General features: G+C 43.6%; 1 protein-coding gene across 3 annotated transcripts in view; it reads left to right on the top strand.

Annotated features, from left to right (window-relative positions):
• BCAS3 (BCAS3 microtubule associated cell migration factor) overlaps window positions 1-12,627 on the top strand; it is a 549,518-nt gene that overhangs the window by 352,759 nt on the left and 184,132 nt on the right. The window lies entirely within an intron of this gene.

The following is a 12,627-nucleotide window of genomic DNA, read 5'->3' on the forward strand; positions in this document are numbered from 1 at the left end:
TGGATAGACCACATCAGCTCTAGTTTCTGATACAGAACATATGCCATCCAGTAGTCACCAGCTGCTCACCCACAGAAAACCATATGTAATAATCTAGAGCAGATTTGGTAGTAGTAATCTTTTGTGGGTAGTCAGCTTCTCCCCTCCTGACATCCTCATTGCCTTGACACTATAAGAGGGTTTCACAAGACCAATCACTCCCATTGTCTTGTGGAAGCAACAGTGTAGTAATGGTGAGGCCGCGGACCATATTTTTGTTCTTGCAGGCCACTAGTCGTCTACAGACCATAGGTTGGGAACCACTGGTCTAGGCAAACAGCTGCTTACCAAAGTGCCAAAGTAGTACCTGATCTATGAATAATTATTGTACCCAAACCTTAAATCTTTTTGGATACACCAACAAGTTGACAGATTTGCCTTGTCCAGCTGTCAGTCTTTTCAGCTAGTTCAGCTAAAATGCCATTACATTTCATCTTTTTTTGGGGGGGGGGGTCCTGTGACCCTTTTCTCCATACTACTACCAGATCAGATTGTGTGGCTTCACATGTGTAATCCTTCTCATGCAGGATGCCGTCAGCTCTACTACAGCATGGGGTGAAATGGTGATGTGGGCAAAAGAGGATGAGAACAAAGATTAAAGTTGTGCCATGCACAACGGCATCAAAAAGATGCAAATAATAATAATAATAATAATAATAATAATAATAATAATAGTATTGTTTTAGGTTTTTCGGGCTGTATGGTTTTAATACTGGTAACCAAATTTTGTTCATTTTCATGGTTTCCTCCTTTTTGTTGAAACTGTCCACATAATTGTGGATTTCACAGGTTTCTCTGTATTGTCTGACATGGTGGTTGTTAGAGTGGTCCAGCATTTTTTGTTCTCCAATAATATGGCCAATTGCAACATTCACACTTGCCTCCAACAGACAAGAGTTCTTTCTCCCACCCTGGACATCATTCCACAGATATATAAACCTCACTTGCCTAGTTTCCAACAGACCTCACAACCTCTGAGGATGCGTACCATAAATGTGGGCAAAATGTCAGGAGAGAATGCTTCTAGAACATGACCATACAGCCTGAAAAACCTACAACAACCCAGTGATTCCGGCCATGAAAGCCTTCGACAATAATAATAATAATACTTTATTTGTATTCCGCCCTATCTCCCCGAGGCAACTCAGGGTGGATTCCAGCATACACAAACACAAAGGCAAACGTTCAATGCCTAGAAGCAGTGAAACACAGATAAAGGTAAAAACTTCTCCTTCTGGCTATGAGAGGTGATTCTCATTTCCATTTCTAAGTCAAAGACCTGGCGTTGTCTGTAGGCACCTCCTAGGTAATATGGCCTGCATTACTGCATTGAGCACCATTTGCCTTCCCGCCGAGGCGATACCTATTGATCTCACATATGCATGTTTTCGAACCGCTAGGTTAGCAGTAGCTGGGGTTAACCGTGGTAGCTCATTTGAACCACCAACCTTCCGGTCAGCAAGTTCAGCAGCTCAACGGTTTAATCCATTGCACCACCACAGCCCATTTTTTGTACAACTGTGTGTTGTACAACAAATAATGGTCCAATTCATGGACACAGGAAGTGCTTTTCAACACTCATAAAGAACCAGCAAAGTTCCCTTTTTTGTCCCAACCTTAAGATGTGAGGAAGGGGGATTTAGAGGAGGCGACAAGAGCACCAGGCATCTCTCCCTGAAGTCTCTAAAGGCCCCATTTGCGCGCACAGAGGGCCAGGCACTTAAAACCTGTTCCTTTGCTCTGGGCTGTGCGGGGCGAAACCGTAGAGAGCGAGAAATCCAAAGTCTTTCTTATCAGAAATGTTCACTCTGGGTCTAACAACTACGAGGCCAAGATAACAACTCCAGGCCAGCTGTCAAATGTTTACCATTATCGTAACTCTCCCCAGGGTAAGATGGGACTTTGGCTCTCCTCACCGGCAGTAATTTAATTTTTTCTTCATTCTGACTTGGAAATGGCAGCCGTTTTTGTTGTGTTGTTGTGTTTTGTTTCGAAAGCTTCTTCCCTTGCTGACCCCCCACCCACCTCACTGCCGCCTTTCTTCTGATGGCTGAAATTTTCCTTGCAAAACGATTTCCACCCGTCTTGAATCCGTCTTGCTTCTTGCAGTCTTCACCTTTTTAACTGACGGCTCTGCGGCTCGTCACCAGCTATGCAAACTGACAGTTCACATCCTGGGGCGGCCGCAGAGCCTCCGGCCTGCAGAAAGGAGCAGCCTGACTAAATTTACGCTTGCGAGCTCTCTTAATTCACAAAAGCGTTTGCTCTAGTTCCTGTTTTCCGCTGCAGGGGCTATTGTGGGGCAGCGGGGGGAATGAGGGTGCGGGTCTCTGTCTTTCTGCGTGGGTTTGTGTGCGCCTGTGTCGAGGGAGAGAGGAGCAGGGGAACATTTAGGGGCTCTCTTAACACTCTACTGAGTACACAATCTTTGGAGATGAAAAGCAGACGGAGACATTTCCAGCCATTTTACTGATGGAGGCAGCGGTTCATTGAACTGTACGGCCTATCACCAGACCCGCTTGCTGTTTGAACGTGCTAATTTACTTCTTCCACTCCCATCTTTTGAATTGCCAATTGACTTTTTTAGAAGTTCAAAACATACCTTTGCGTAGGTGAGTTGCACATTCACAGGTTCTCCATGCACCCCCATGGAGTTTGTGTGGCTTATCCAACAGAGATACTTGGAAAACAGGAAGGTCCGTGTGAGGACCCAAGTATGCTATAAGGATCTTCCTTCAATCAGAACAAGTAGTGAAGCTCTGTTTTTGAAATGGAAAGGAGAACAGCCCAGGTACCTTTCCCCTCATTGTCCTCAGCTTACTTCAGTAGCTGCAAACTACATTCAGAGTTCAAGCATGTTCTTCCCTGAGAAAGAGGCAGGGTCTTGCCCATGTCAGCAAGCAAAAGCAAACCACTGCAGCCTCTCCTAACTTGTGTGTTTTTCCTCGTGAATAACATTTGCTATCTTGGCCACACTCTGATTCCGATAGCCATACGTAGATGTTGGGTGTTGGGTGGTATGCTTTCTTATTTTCCTTTTTGATTTCTTATTCTTCAAAAGTAACTCTAAAAATTACTTGTACTTATTGTTGCTTTTAAGTCAATACGTACATTGCTGGGCTGTCCTGTGAAACACACTGATAGTGCGAGTCCTCCCACACTTTCTTACTTAGGCAATCCCTTGAGTATGATGACCTTCTAAGTGTAGTGTCTTGGCAGTGACTGTGGAGCCCTATTCTTGATGCACGTGTTCTTCCACAGTGAAGGCATTGGTTTCCAGGTGGAAGGCGGTCCTAGTCAGGGTTAGCTTCACGTGCCTTCTTCCTCTTGACATGTTTTTCCCTTTTGCCCTCCATTTGTGCTTCTTCAAATTCCATAGCACTACTGGTCACAGCCAACTTCCAGCTGGAGCACTCAAGGGCCAAGGCTTCCCAGTTCTCTTTGAGTGTCTATGCCACAGTTTTTAAGGTTAGCTTTAAGCCCATCTTTCAGTCTTTTTTCGTGTCCACCAACATTCCATTTTCCATTCTTGAATTGGAAGTAGAGTAACTACTTTGGGAGACGGTGATAGGGCATTCAGACAACGTAGCATTCAGTCCAGCGGGGTTGATGGCATAGTATGGCTTCAATGCTGGTGGCCTTTGCTTCTTCTTCCAGTGCATTGACATTTGTCTGCCTGTCTTCCCAAAAGATTTGCAGGATTTTTCGGAGGCAGCGCTGATGGAATCATTCCAGGAGTTGAGTGTGACATCTATAGACAGTCCATGTTTCGCAGGCACATAACATGGTTGGGAGGGCAATAGCTGTACAAACAAGCATCTTGGTATCCCTGCGGATGTCTCAATCCTCAACCACTCTGCTTCATTTGGAAAAATGCTGCACTCACAGAGCTCAGGCGATGTATTTCATTGTCAATGTTGACTTTGGTGGAGAGGTGGCTGCCAAGGGAGTGGAAATTGTCAACATTTTCTAATGTGGCACCATTAAGCTGTATTTCTGATATTGCAGAGGGAATGGCTGGTGATTGTTGGAAGAGCACTTTGGTTTTCTTGATGTTCAATGAGAGGCCGAGCTTCTCGTATGCTTCTGCAAAGGTGTTTAGAGTAGCTTGTAGGTCTTCTGAATGTACACAGACTGCATTATCATTGGCATATTGGAGTTGTTATGAGCTTGGTTTTGGCTTTCAGTCTCCTGAGGTTAAATAGTTTGCCATCTGTCCGATAGATGATTTCCACTCCAATGGGAAGCTTCTCATCAACAAGATGAAATATAGTGATGAAGATGAAAAATAAGGTTGGGGCAATAACACATCCCTGTTTGACCCCTGAATCCACCTTAAATGCGTCATTTTGGGAGCCATTGCTGTCCAAGACTGTTGCCATAATTTCATCATGGAGGAGCCGCAGGATGTTCACAAATTTGTCAGGGCATCCGATCCACATAACTTCCCCATAACTATATAAAATTTCCCTCTACTTTAAAAACACTTCAATTATAAATACATATATACTACAAGTTTATATCCTTCATTACTTTCCAACAGTGATGTTGTAAATAAATCTGTTAACTGTTGCCAGAAAGAATTATTCGCAAGTAACTCATGCTCTGTAATGTAGTGCTTCCAAGCTCTGTGCCTGGCCAGTGTTCTTTTCCAAGTCGTGAGACATGTATTAATGCTGAAAACCTGTAAAAAAGAGGGAAATAGAACATGAGGAAGCATGAAGATGTTTTTGCTAGTCTTTTGCTATGTTAAGAGTGATGAGTAGCTCTAGGCCATGATATTTTACCTGGAGTGGTTCACTGGACTCACCCATATTAGCTCAGGCAAGACACCCTAGGGTTTGCTTTTGGATCACTGCTGAAAGGTGAGGGGTCCATCTCAACATGGCGCTTGCTGTATTGATGGGCAAGGCATCTGCTTGGCTGCTTCCAAGGAGCACTCATGTGCTTCTCTTCCCTTCTGGCAGACTGGGGAGACTGGGGCAAGGGATGAACACTCGCTGAGCCATTACTAGAATAGTTGTCAGAGCTTTCCATCCCAATAAACCATCAGAGTTGGCTCTCAGAAGAGCAAAATGGTGAAGGGATGAGGGGTCATGGGTGGAGAAAATTGAGATGGGTCTAGAAGCTGCATCTTGAGCAAAACTCTTTTGTCTATTCCTATTCTTAAAACCTTGAGTATAACTTGAAAGGTGAGCCTAAGGTGGAAGGCTATCACAATGGCCTATTCTTTCCAGATTAGGGTTAAAAGAGGAGATTTTCATTCAGATACCTACTCACTCCTACTGGTTGATGCTCCTCAAGCTTTATTCTTTCTTTGAAGACCACATCACATGTTTCATGCTGGCAAATAACTTGTCTATGGAACTGTATTTCCTTTGACCCCACAGGCCAAAGACAGGCCAGGGATCCCATCCAGTGGGTTTATAATGCCCTTAAGGATCAATGAATTAATACATTTTTTATCCAACTTTCAAAACCATATGTAGAAATGAGTAATATGATGGTATGGACAATACCTTTTTTCCATTTTGCAAATTTCCGTTTAAAACAATATAGTAGACTGGGTTGTTGTAGGTTTTTTCAGGCTATATGGCCATGTTCTAGAGGCATGCTAGAACATGGCCATATAGCCCAAAAAAAACCCTACAACAACCCAGTGATATTCCGGCCATGAAAGCCTTCGACAATATAGTAGACTTATTTTGCTTAAAATGTACCTATAAGAAATGAACTACTAGAAAGGATAATGATGGTAAATACTCTTTGAAAGCGGTTTTCCAATTTCTTGCTTTCTTGAACTCACATTTCAAAGGAAACTCAAATGCCCTTTTATTTTTGATGTAGCAAGTAAAATTTTGCGTTGGATATGGGAGATCCCATATGAATGGTACAGCGGGTTAAACCGCTAAGTTGCTGAACTTGCTAATTGGAAGGTCAGCAGTTTGAATCCACGGGATGGGGTGAGCTCCTGCTGTTAGCCCCAGCTTCTGCCAACCTAGTAGTTTGAAAACATGCAAATATGAGTAGGTCAATAGGTACTGCTTCCATGGGAAGGAAACGGCTCTCCATGTAGTCATGCCAGCCACATGGCCTTGAAGGTGTCTACGGACAACGCCGGCTCTTCAGCTCAGAAATGGAGATGAGCACCACCCCACAGAGCCAGAATCAACTAGAGTAAATGTCAAGGGGAAACCTTTACCTTTGCCTACCTTTGCCTTGTATGGGAGATCCCATATACTTATAAAACAAACATTTCACACACTCGGGCACACACATGTATTATGGACTAGGGATCCTTGTTAAATTCTTGCTTAACTCTTGAGCTCAACTACTCAGTGATATTGTCTTTAAAAGCTCAGGATAAGATTTATTGAGATGTTATTGTATAAAATGTGGAGAGGGGGCAAGGAGGGGCCAGATGCCGCCAATGGTTGGATCCCAGCAAGTGTAAAGATTGCTGGACAAAGTTGCAAGGAATGCATTTGGTGATGTAGGGAGGGAGCGAAGAGTAAATTGTGCTCCGACACCCTTGGCACCATTCGCCTTTCTTGTTCATTTTGCATAACCAAGGATGAAAGTGTTTGAAGGCAAATCTGAAAGGAATCTTGGGGTAGCTGGAGGAGGTTAAACTCCACTGTTGTTTCCCTTTGAAGTGGATGGCCGTGAGGTTAATTGCTGAAACTGCTAGTGGAAAAGGTGGTAGCAATTTAACAAGACTGTACCGCTAGATGAATATCAGGTGTTTGCATATTTTTTAATAAGAGAAAAGCGAGAGGGGGGACCTTCCCTCCCCAAAAATCATCCCAGAATGAGAAACAGGGCCAAGGGGGAGGAAGGCAGGAAGGGAAGCCCAAAGAAGCAGCCAATAATTCTTTGTTTGCTTAGGCAATCATCCCGTAATTGGCCAGGAAGCTCACAGGAGTCGATTGATTGGCCAGGAGGCTTGCCAAAAAACGTTTGACTTTTATGCTGATCCTCCAAGAGAGAAGGTAATTCCAGGAGGAGCTCCACTCTTTTCCCTTCTCTTCCAACATCTCTAACTCGGATTTAGGAATCTTAGTCAAGAAATGCAGCTGCTCAAGTGGAGCTGGATGCTCAGGTGGCATTTCAGGTGTCTTTGTTCCTTCCAGGCAATCCCTCCTGACCTGTCCAGCATATTGTTTTTTCACTGTTTATATTTCAAGTCTGCTGAACTTTTTTCATCTTTGTGTACCTTCAACTAAAGTGTAAACAGAAGGGTATCACTGTGTGGACATCTAGGCTGTAGAATTCATGCAGTCAGAGATACCTCTTTAACTACTATTTTGCATCTCTCTGGAATCCTGGGAGTTGTAGTTTGGCATTCTTTGGCAGAGAAGACTCTATATCATTGAGTCATTGCAGTTCAAATGGTATCAAACTGCATCACCACTACACATGCACCCTCTATTGTGTGAAAGGACCCGTGGTTGCATATTGCGGAATGGCATTTGTGGGTGCGTGGAATTAGCAAGAGAGATGTAAAATTTCATAAAATAGCCCTCCAGGATTCCATAGGTTGAAGTGGAGCCATATCGCTATATTTAAGTAAGGTAAATAGTTTTCCCCTGACATTAAGTCCAGTCGTGTCTGACTCTGGGAATCGGTGCTCATCTCCATTTCTAAGCCGAAAAGCCGGCGTTGTCCATAGACACCTCCAAGGTCATGTGGCCGGCATGACTTCATGGACCACTGTTACCTTCTCTCCAAAGAAGTACCTATTGATCTACTCACATTTGCATGTTTTCGAATTGCTAGGTTGGCAGAAGCAGGGGCTAACAGTGGGAGCTCATGCCACTCCCCGGATTTGAAACTGCGACGTTTTGGTCAGCAAGTTCAGCAGCTCAGTGGTTTAACCCACTGCGCCACCACAGTGTGAAAGTCCCTGTAATTCCATCCTATGTAATCATGAGATTTTCAGTTCTCAGATGGCGACTTAGAAATACCATGCTGCTTTTCGGACTACAAATTCTATGTTTCCATAGGATGCAGCCATGGCAGATCAAGTGTGATCGTAGAGCTGTAACTCTGCAGTGTGAAAATGACACATGTGCATGCACCCAAACTGGTCAGCCTTCTTGTCTATACAAAATTCCTAGTGCTGTTACCTATTGCACCGTTACTCTTGATCTCACAATGTGTCGTTTCTTGATCTGCTCTTGAGTTGCTTCCAAAATGTGTCCTTCAAGCATGGCTTCCATTGGAGCGTGGGAAATAGCCAAGGAGAACGCAAGCAGCCCCCTCCTCTCACAGACAACCCTTCTGTCAGCCAAAGCAGAATGGCTTTTACTGATGTTTCACCACCGGAGCACTTAACTGCAGACCCTTTTCCTGGTCTCTTCTTTGCAAACCGCAGTTCCTTCCACGGACTGGGTGCATGCTTTAAAAAAAACAACTGCTGGCATTATTTATATCCATTTAACAGATTGAAGTGACTTTGGTTTCCAAGCGGTAATTGAAAGAAATTATTTTTAATATCTCAGCCCTGTGTTGCAAAAGGCTGAGCATCTGGCTTTTGTAGGAACGGACGGCTTGCTAATGCCGTGCTCCTCCATTTTGGGTCCTGGGTATCCCTGCCCACAAAGCCCTACTGTTTCTTCTTCCTCCCCAATAAACACTGTCCTTCACACAATTCCCAAGACTTGGAAGCAGCGCTGCCTGTTTTTTCGCTTAAGCCCCGGCTTTTTCTCATACAGGAAGACGTCTTCCTCAAAAGGCTAATAAACATGGACTATCACTCCGCTTCGGCTTACTGACAAGATCTCCGTGCGGCAGACTTGATGAGCCGCCGATTATATATTGGCTGAGTCTGGCCAAATTTTTGGAATAATTTGAAAATCCAAGCTGTCTAAGAAACACTGATGCTTCTGGTCAGGTGGGGCCCAGCCAGACAGCAGCCGAGCTCTGTGTCTCCTCCGTTATCCTTATCCTAATCGGGATTTGTCAACCAAATGAAACAGCAAAAAAGGCAGCCTTTCTCCCCCCGCAAAGTTGACTTGGGCTTCAAAAAGGGAGCAGCTTGCTCCATATTTGCAGCAAGAGTTAAGGAAAGACAACGAGATTGTGACTCAGAGATCTCATTCCTTCAGTTCTCCCAATTTGGCAGAGACTGTCTTGGTTACTCTTCACTTTTTCAATGTCTATTAAAATGTCCCTGTTTTTCTTCCCTCCTCCTGCTTTGTTCCTGGCTTACATCCATTGCTACATACTTTAAACTCAGTGAGGAGGAGAGGAATGGAGGAGACAAAGTCATGTTCTTCCCAGTCGGCTCAAGCAAAAGCAAACTGCTAAAGTCTCAAATGGTATATTATTCCTCAGTTGCCATATTGACCACATTCTGATATTGCTTGGGCACATGAGTCCTAGTTTTATCTGTGAAATGTTGAAGGATATGAGATTCAGTGTAGCCACAACGCCCTTCTGATCCTTAGCTTTCTCCTAGCACTAGTATAGATTGATCTGTCTTTTGGAAAGGCATAACCTTTTGGGAAAGGATTAACCTTTTGAGATCATAACCTTTTGGAAAACCAGAATCTCCATAACCTTTTGGAAGCATGACCTTTCGGAGATTAATTGGCATTCACAACCATTTGGAAAATCACAACCCTTTTTGTAAAGTACGATCTTCCTGAGAAGAACTAAAAACTCGTTTGCGTCAATCTTCTCTTCAGTGGTAAATATCCACTAGTATTAATGCAAAGCAAATTAGTTTTCTCAGTTGTTAGACTGACATACCTGGTTATCTCTCTGAACTGTAAGTGCAATGGTTCTCAACCTGTGGGTCGCTAGGTGTCTTGGTCTACAACTCCCATGAATCCCAGCCATTTTACCAAAACATCTGGGAACCCCAGGTTGAGAACCACTGTGTAAGAGCAAAGATTATGCCAATGCACGAAATATATTGCAGATCTTCAGAAGTGTTATTTCAGTTGCCCAAAACCATCTACTCTCCCACAAAATATATTTGGTTTTAAATCATGCTCTCAAGGGACAAAATAAGTAGTCTTCATTAAAGATAACAGTTGGTTTTCTTACAAACTTCATGTATTCAGCATACAGGTGTATTGCGTATCAGTTGGAAAGTTTAAACAGTAAGTTCTCTTAAGGCATTCTGTTGCAGTCTCTCCTCTATCTTATTTCTAATGCATTATGAACAGTGACTATACAAAACAATACTGAATGCAGACACAACACACAATACTGACTTCTAAATTGGAGTCTCAGTCTGAATAGTCCCAGATCTGGTCACATGACCTGCAGTCTCTCCCACAACCCCAAGCGACATAGAGTTAAGTGAAAAACTGCATACCAACACACACACATAATATAGTTAGCAATCTGAATTATATACCTAACAAATAAATAGTATAGAAGGCTTGTAGAAAGTATTTCCAACACAATCTACCTCTTTAATAGCACATATCCTCCTGGACAACTTTTAAGAAATGCACTACCAGTGTTTACCCTAACTGGGAAGACATCAGCCTGAAAAGTACTATCAAGATTGTACTGGGTGTAGAAGAAGGGAGGTGTCTCTTGTGCAGCACCCTACCTGGTTTCTGTGTTTGGGTGGAGGAAAGACATTCTGGGTGGCTTCCCCCTTTGCCAACCAGGAGCCTGCTTGCTCATCTGTCTGGAATTCCTTGTTCCCGCTGGTGACAAGGCGAGCATTTAAAGACAAGGCTGTATCCACCGCCACCGCCCCATTTCTTATTTGAGCATAAATAAAATCATGACCATCTTTTTAGTCCTCAAGGATAATCCCAAGACACTGAGAGGCAGGGATGTGTTGTTGTTGATGATGGGGTTTTTTTCCAAAGGCATTCTGAACTACCTCGAATGACCCTCCTTTTGATTCTTCACACCCACTCCAGAGACTAACTGTTCATTAAATTGTAAAGGCTTTCTACATGAATTTTCTTGCAACACCAGAAAGCAAGTGAAGTGGCAGAAACTGTGGAAAATCTCTGTTTCCATGGGCAGCTGTACCAATGGAAATTATCTGCCAAGATTCTTTATCACTGCACCATAAATTGGGGGGGCTGGATGCATCATCAAGTTAGATTAGCTTTACAGGTATTAACATTGGAGTAGTAGCTAGTGAGTCACCGACATAGTTTAGTGGCCATGCTTTTTTGTGATTCACACTATATTTATTTATTTTATTTATTTACTATATTTGTTTACCGCGCCTCTCAGCCCTCGGCCGACTCAAGGTGGTTTCCAAGGCAAAATTCAATGCCACAAAAGTATAAATACAATTTAAAAACATTGACATAAGTAAAATCATAACAACAGCAATAAAACATAAGTCATTAGGTAAAGTTATCCCTCTCCAACCTGACTGATGTCCTTGTTAAGGGTCTGCCCATCCTGAGAGCCACTTTCATGTTTATATCTTACTACCTTGGGTACCCGGCGTTGCCCAGTTATTTGAAAAATTCAGTTGTACAAAACGTATAAGGTTGTGGATGAATTACAACTCCCATCATGCCAGGTTAACCCTGAAAAACTCCATCAGTAGTTAAAGTTTGTTATGTTGGACTATTTTGATCTAGGTGCATCATCAGTGGGGTTCAGTGTGATCTCTGGCTGTAGGGTAAACTACAACTCTCACCATGGTGAGTCAGTCCCCTCATACCCCTCCAGTAAGTTGAGTTAGTCATTGGGGTTCTGTGTGCCAAGTTTGGTTCAGGTCTATCATCAGTGAGGGTCACAGTTTCTCTGGTTTTGGGTGAACTACAGCTCCCAGAAAGGAAGGTCAGTTCCCCCCAAACCTCCCCAGTAATCAAATTTTGGCATAGCAGGTATGTGTGCCAACTTTGGTCCAGATCCATTATTGTTTGGGTTCACAGTACTCTCTGGATGTAGGTGAACTACAACTCCCCCAAATCAAGGTGAATTTTCCCCAAGACCTCCAGTATTTTTGTTGGTCACGGAGGTTCTGTGTGGCAAGTTAGTTCCAGGTATTCTTAGGGTTTTCTTAGGGTCTCGGTAAGCACACAACAACAAACCTAGCCTCTGGAATTCCCTGCCTCAGGAGATCAGTCTGACACCCTACTCATTTCTTTTCCCCCACTTTGAAAATTTGAGCATATGTTTAATATATGCAAATGGGGATTTATATTCATTCATTCATATTATATTCATTTCACACCTTTGGCCCTGTTTCCCGTGGCGTTGCTTGATTGGGACGGCTGCCTACCTTGTAACCCTGCAGCTACATCAAGAAGAGGCAGGGGAGACATGTGCAAGAATAAGCAAACAAATCTGTCACACATGAGTGTGACCAAGGAGATCAGGCTTGATGCTTAACGGCTGGGGTCAGCCAGGGCAGGCAATGTGTTTGCCTGCTAATTTGTTTAATCACGATACATCCTGCCCTTTAATGTAAAACATTTCCAGGGTGGCTTAGAACGTCGGATCTAAGTCAACCCCAGGGATGTGGTGGCGCTGGGGCCCTCGGGGTAGAAGCTCTGGGTCATGTCGACCAGAGGCATGGATCATTTCTACCTCCCCCACTACCCCTTGGTCAGCGCATTGTTCTGAAACAGTTCACTGATACTG

This window comes from Anolis sagrei, chromosome 11 (genome assembly GCF_037176765.1).
Source record: "Anolis sagrei isolate rAnoSag1 chromosome 11, rAnoSag1.mat, whole genome shotgun sequence".
NCBI classification, from domain to species: domain Eukaryota; kingdom Metazoa; phylum Chordata; class Lepidosauria; order Squamata; family Dactyloidae; genus Anolis; species Anolis sagrei.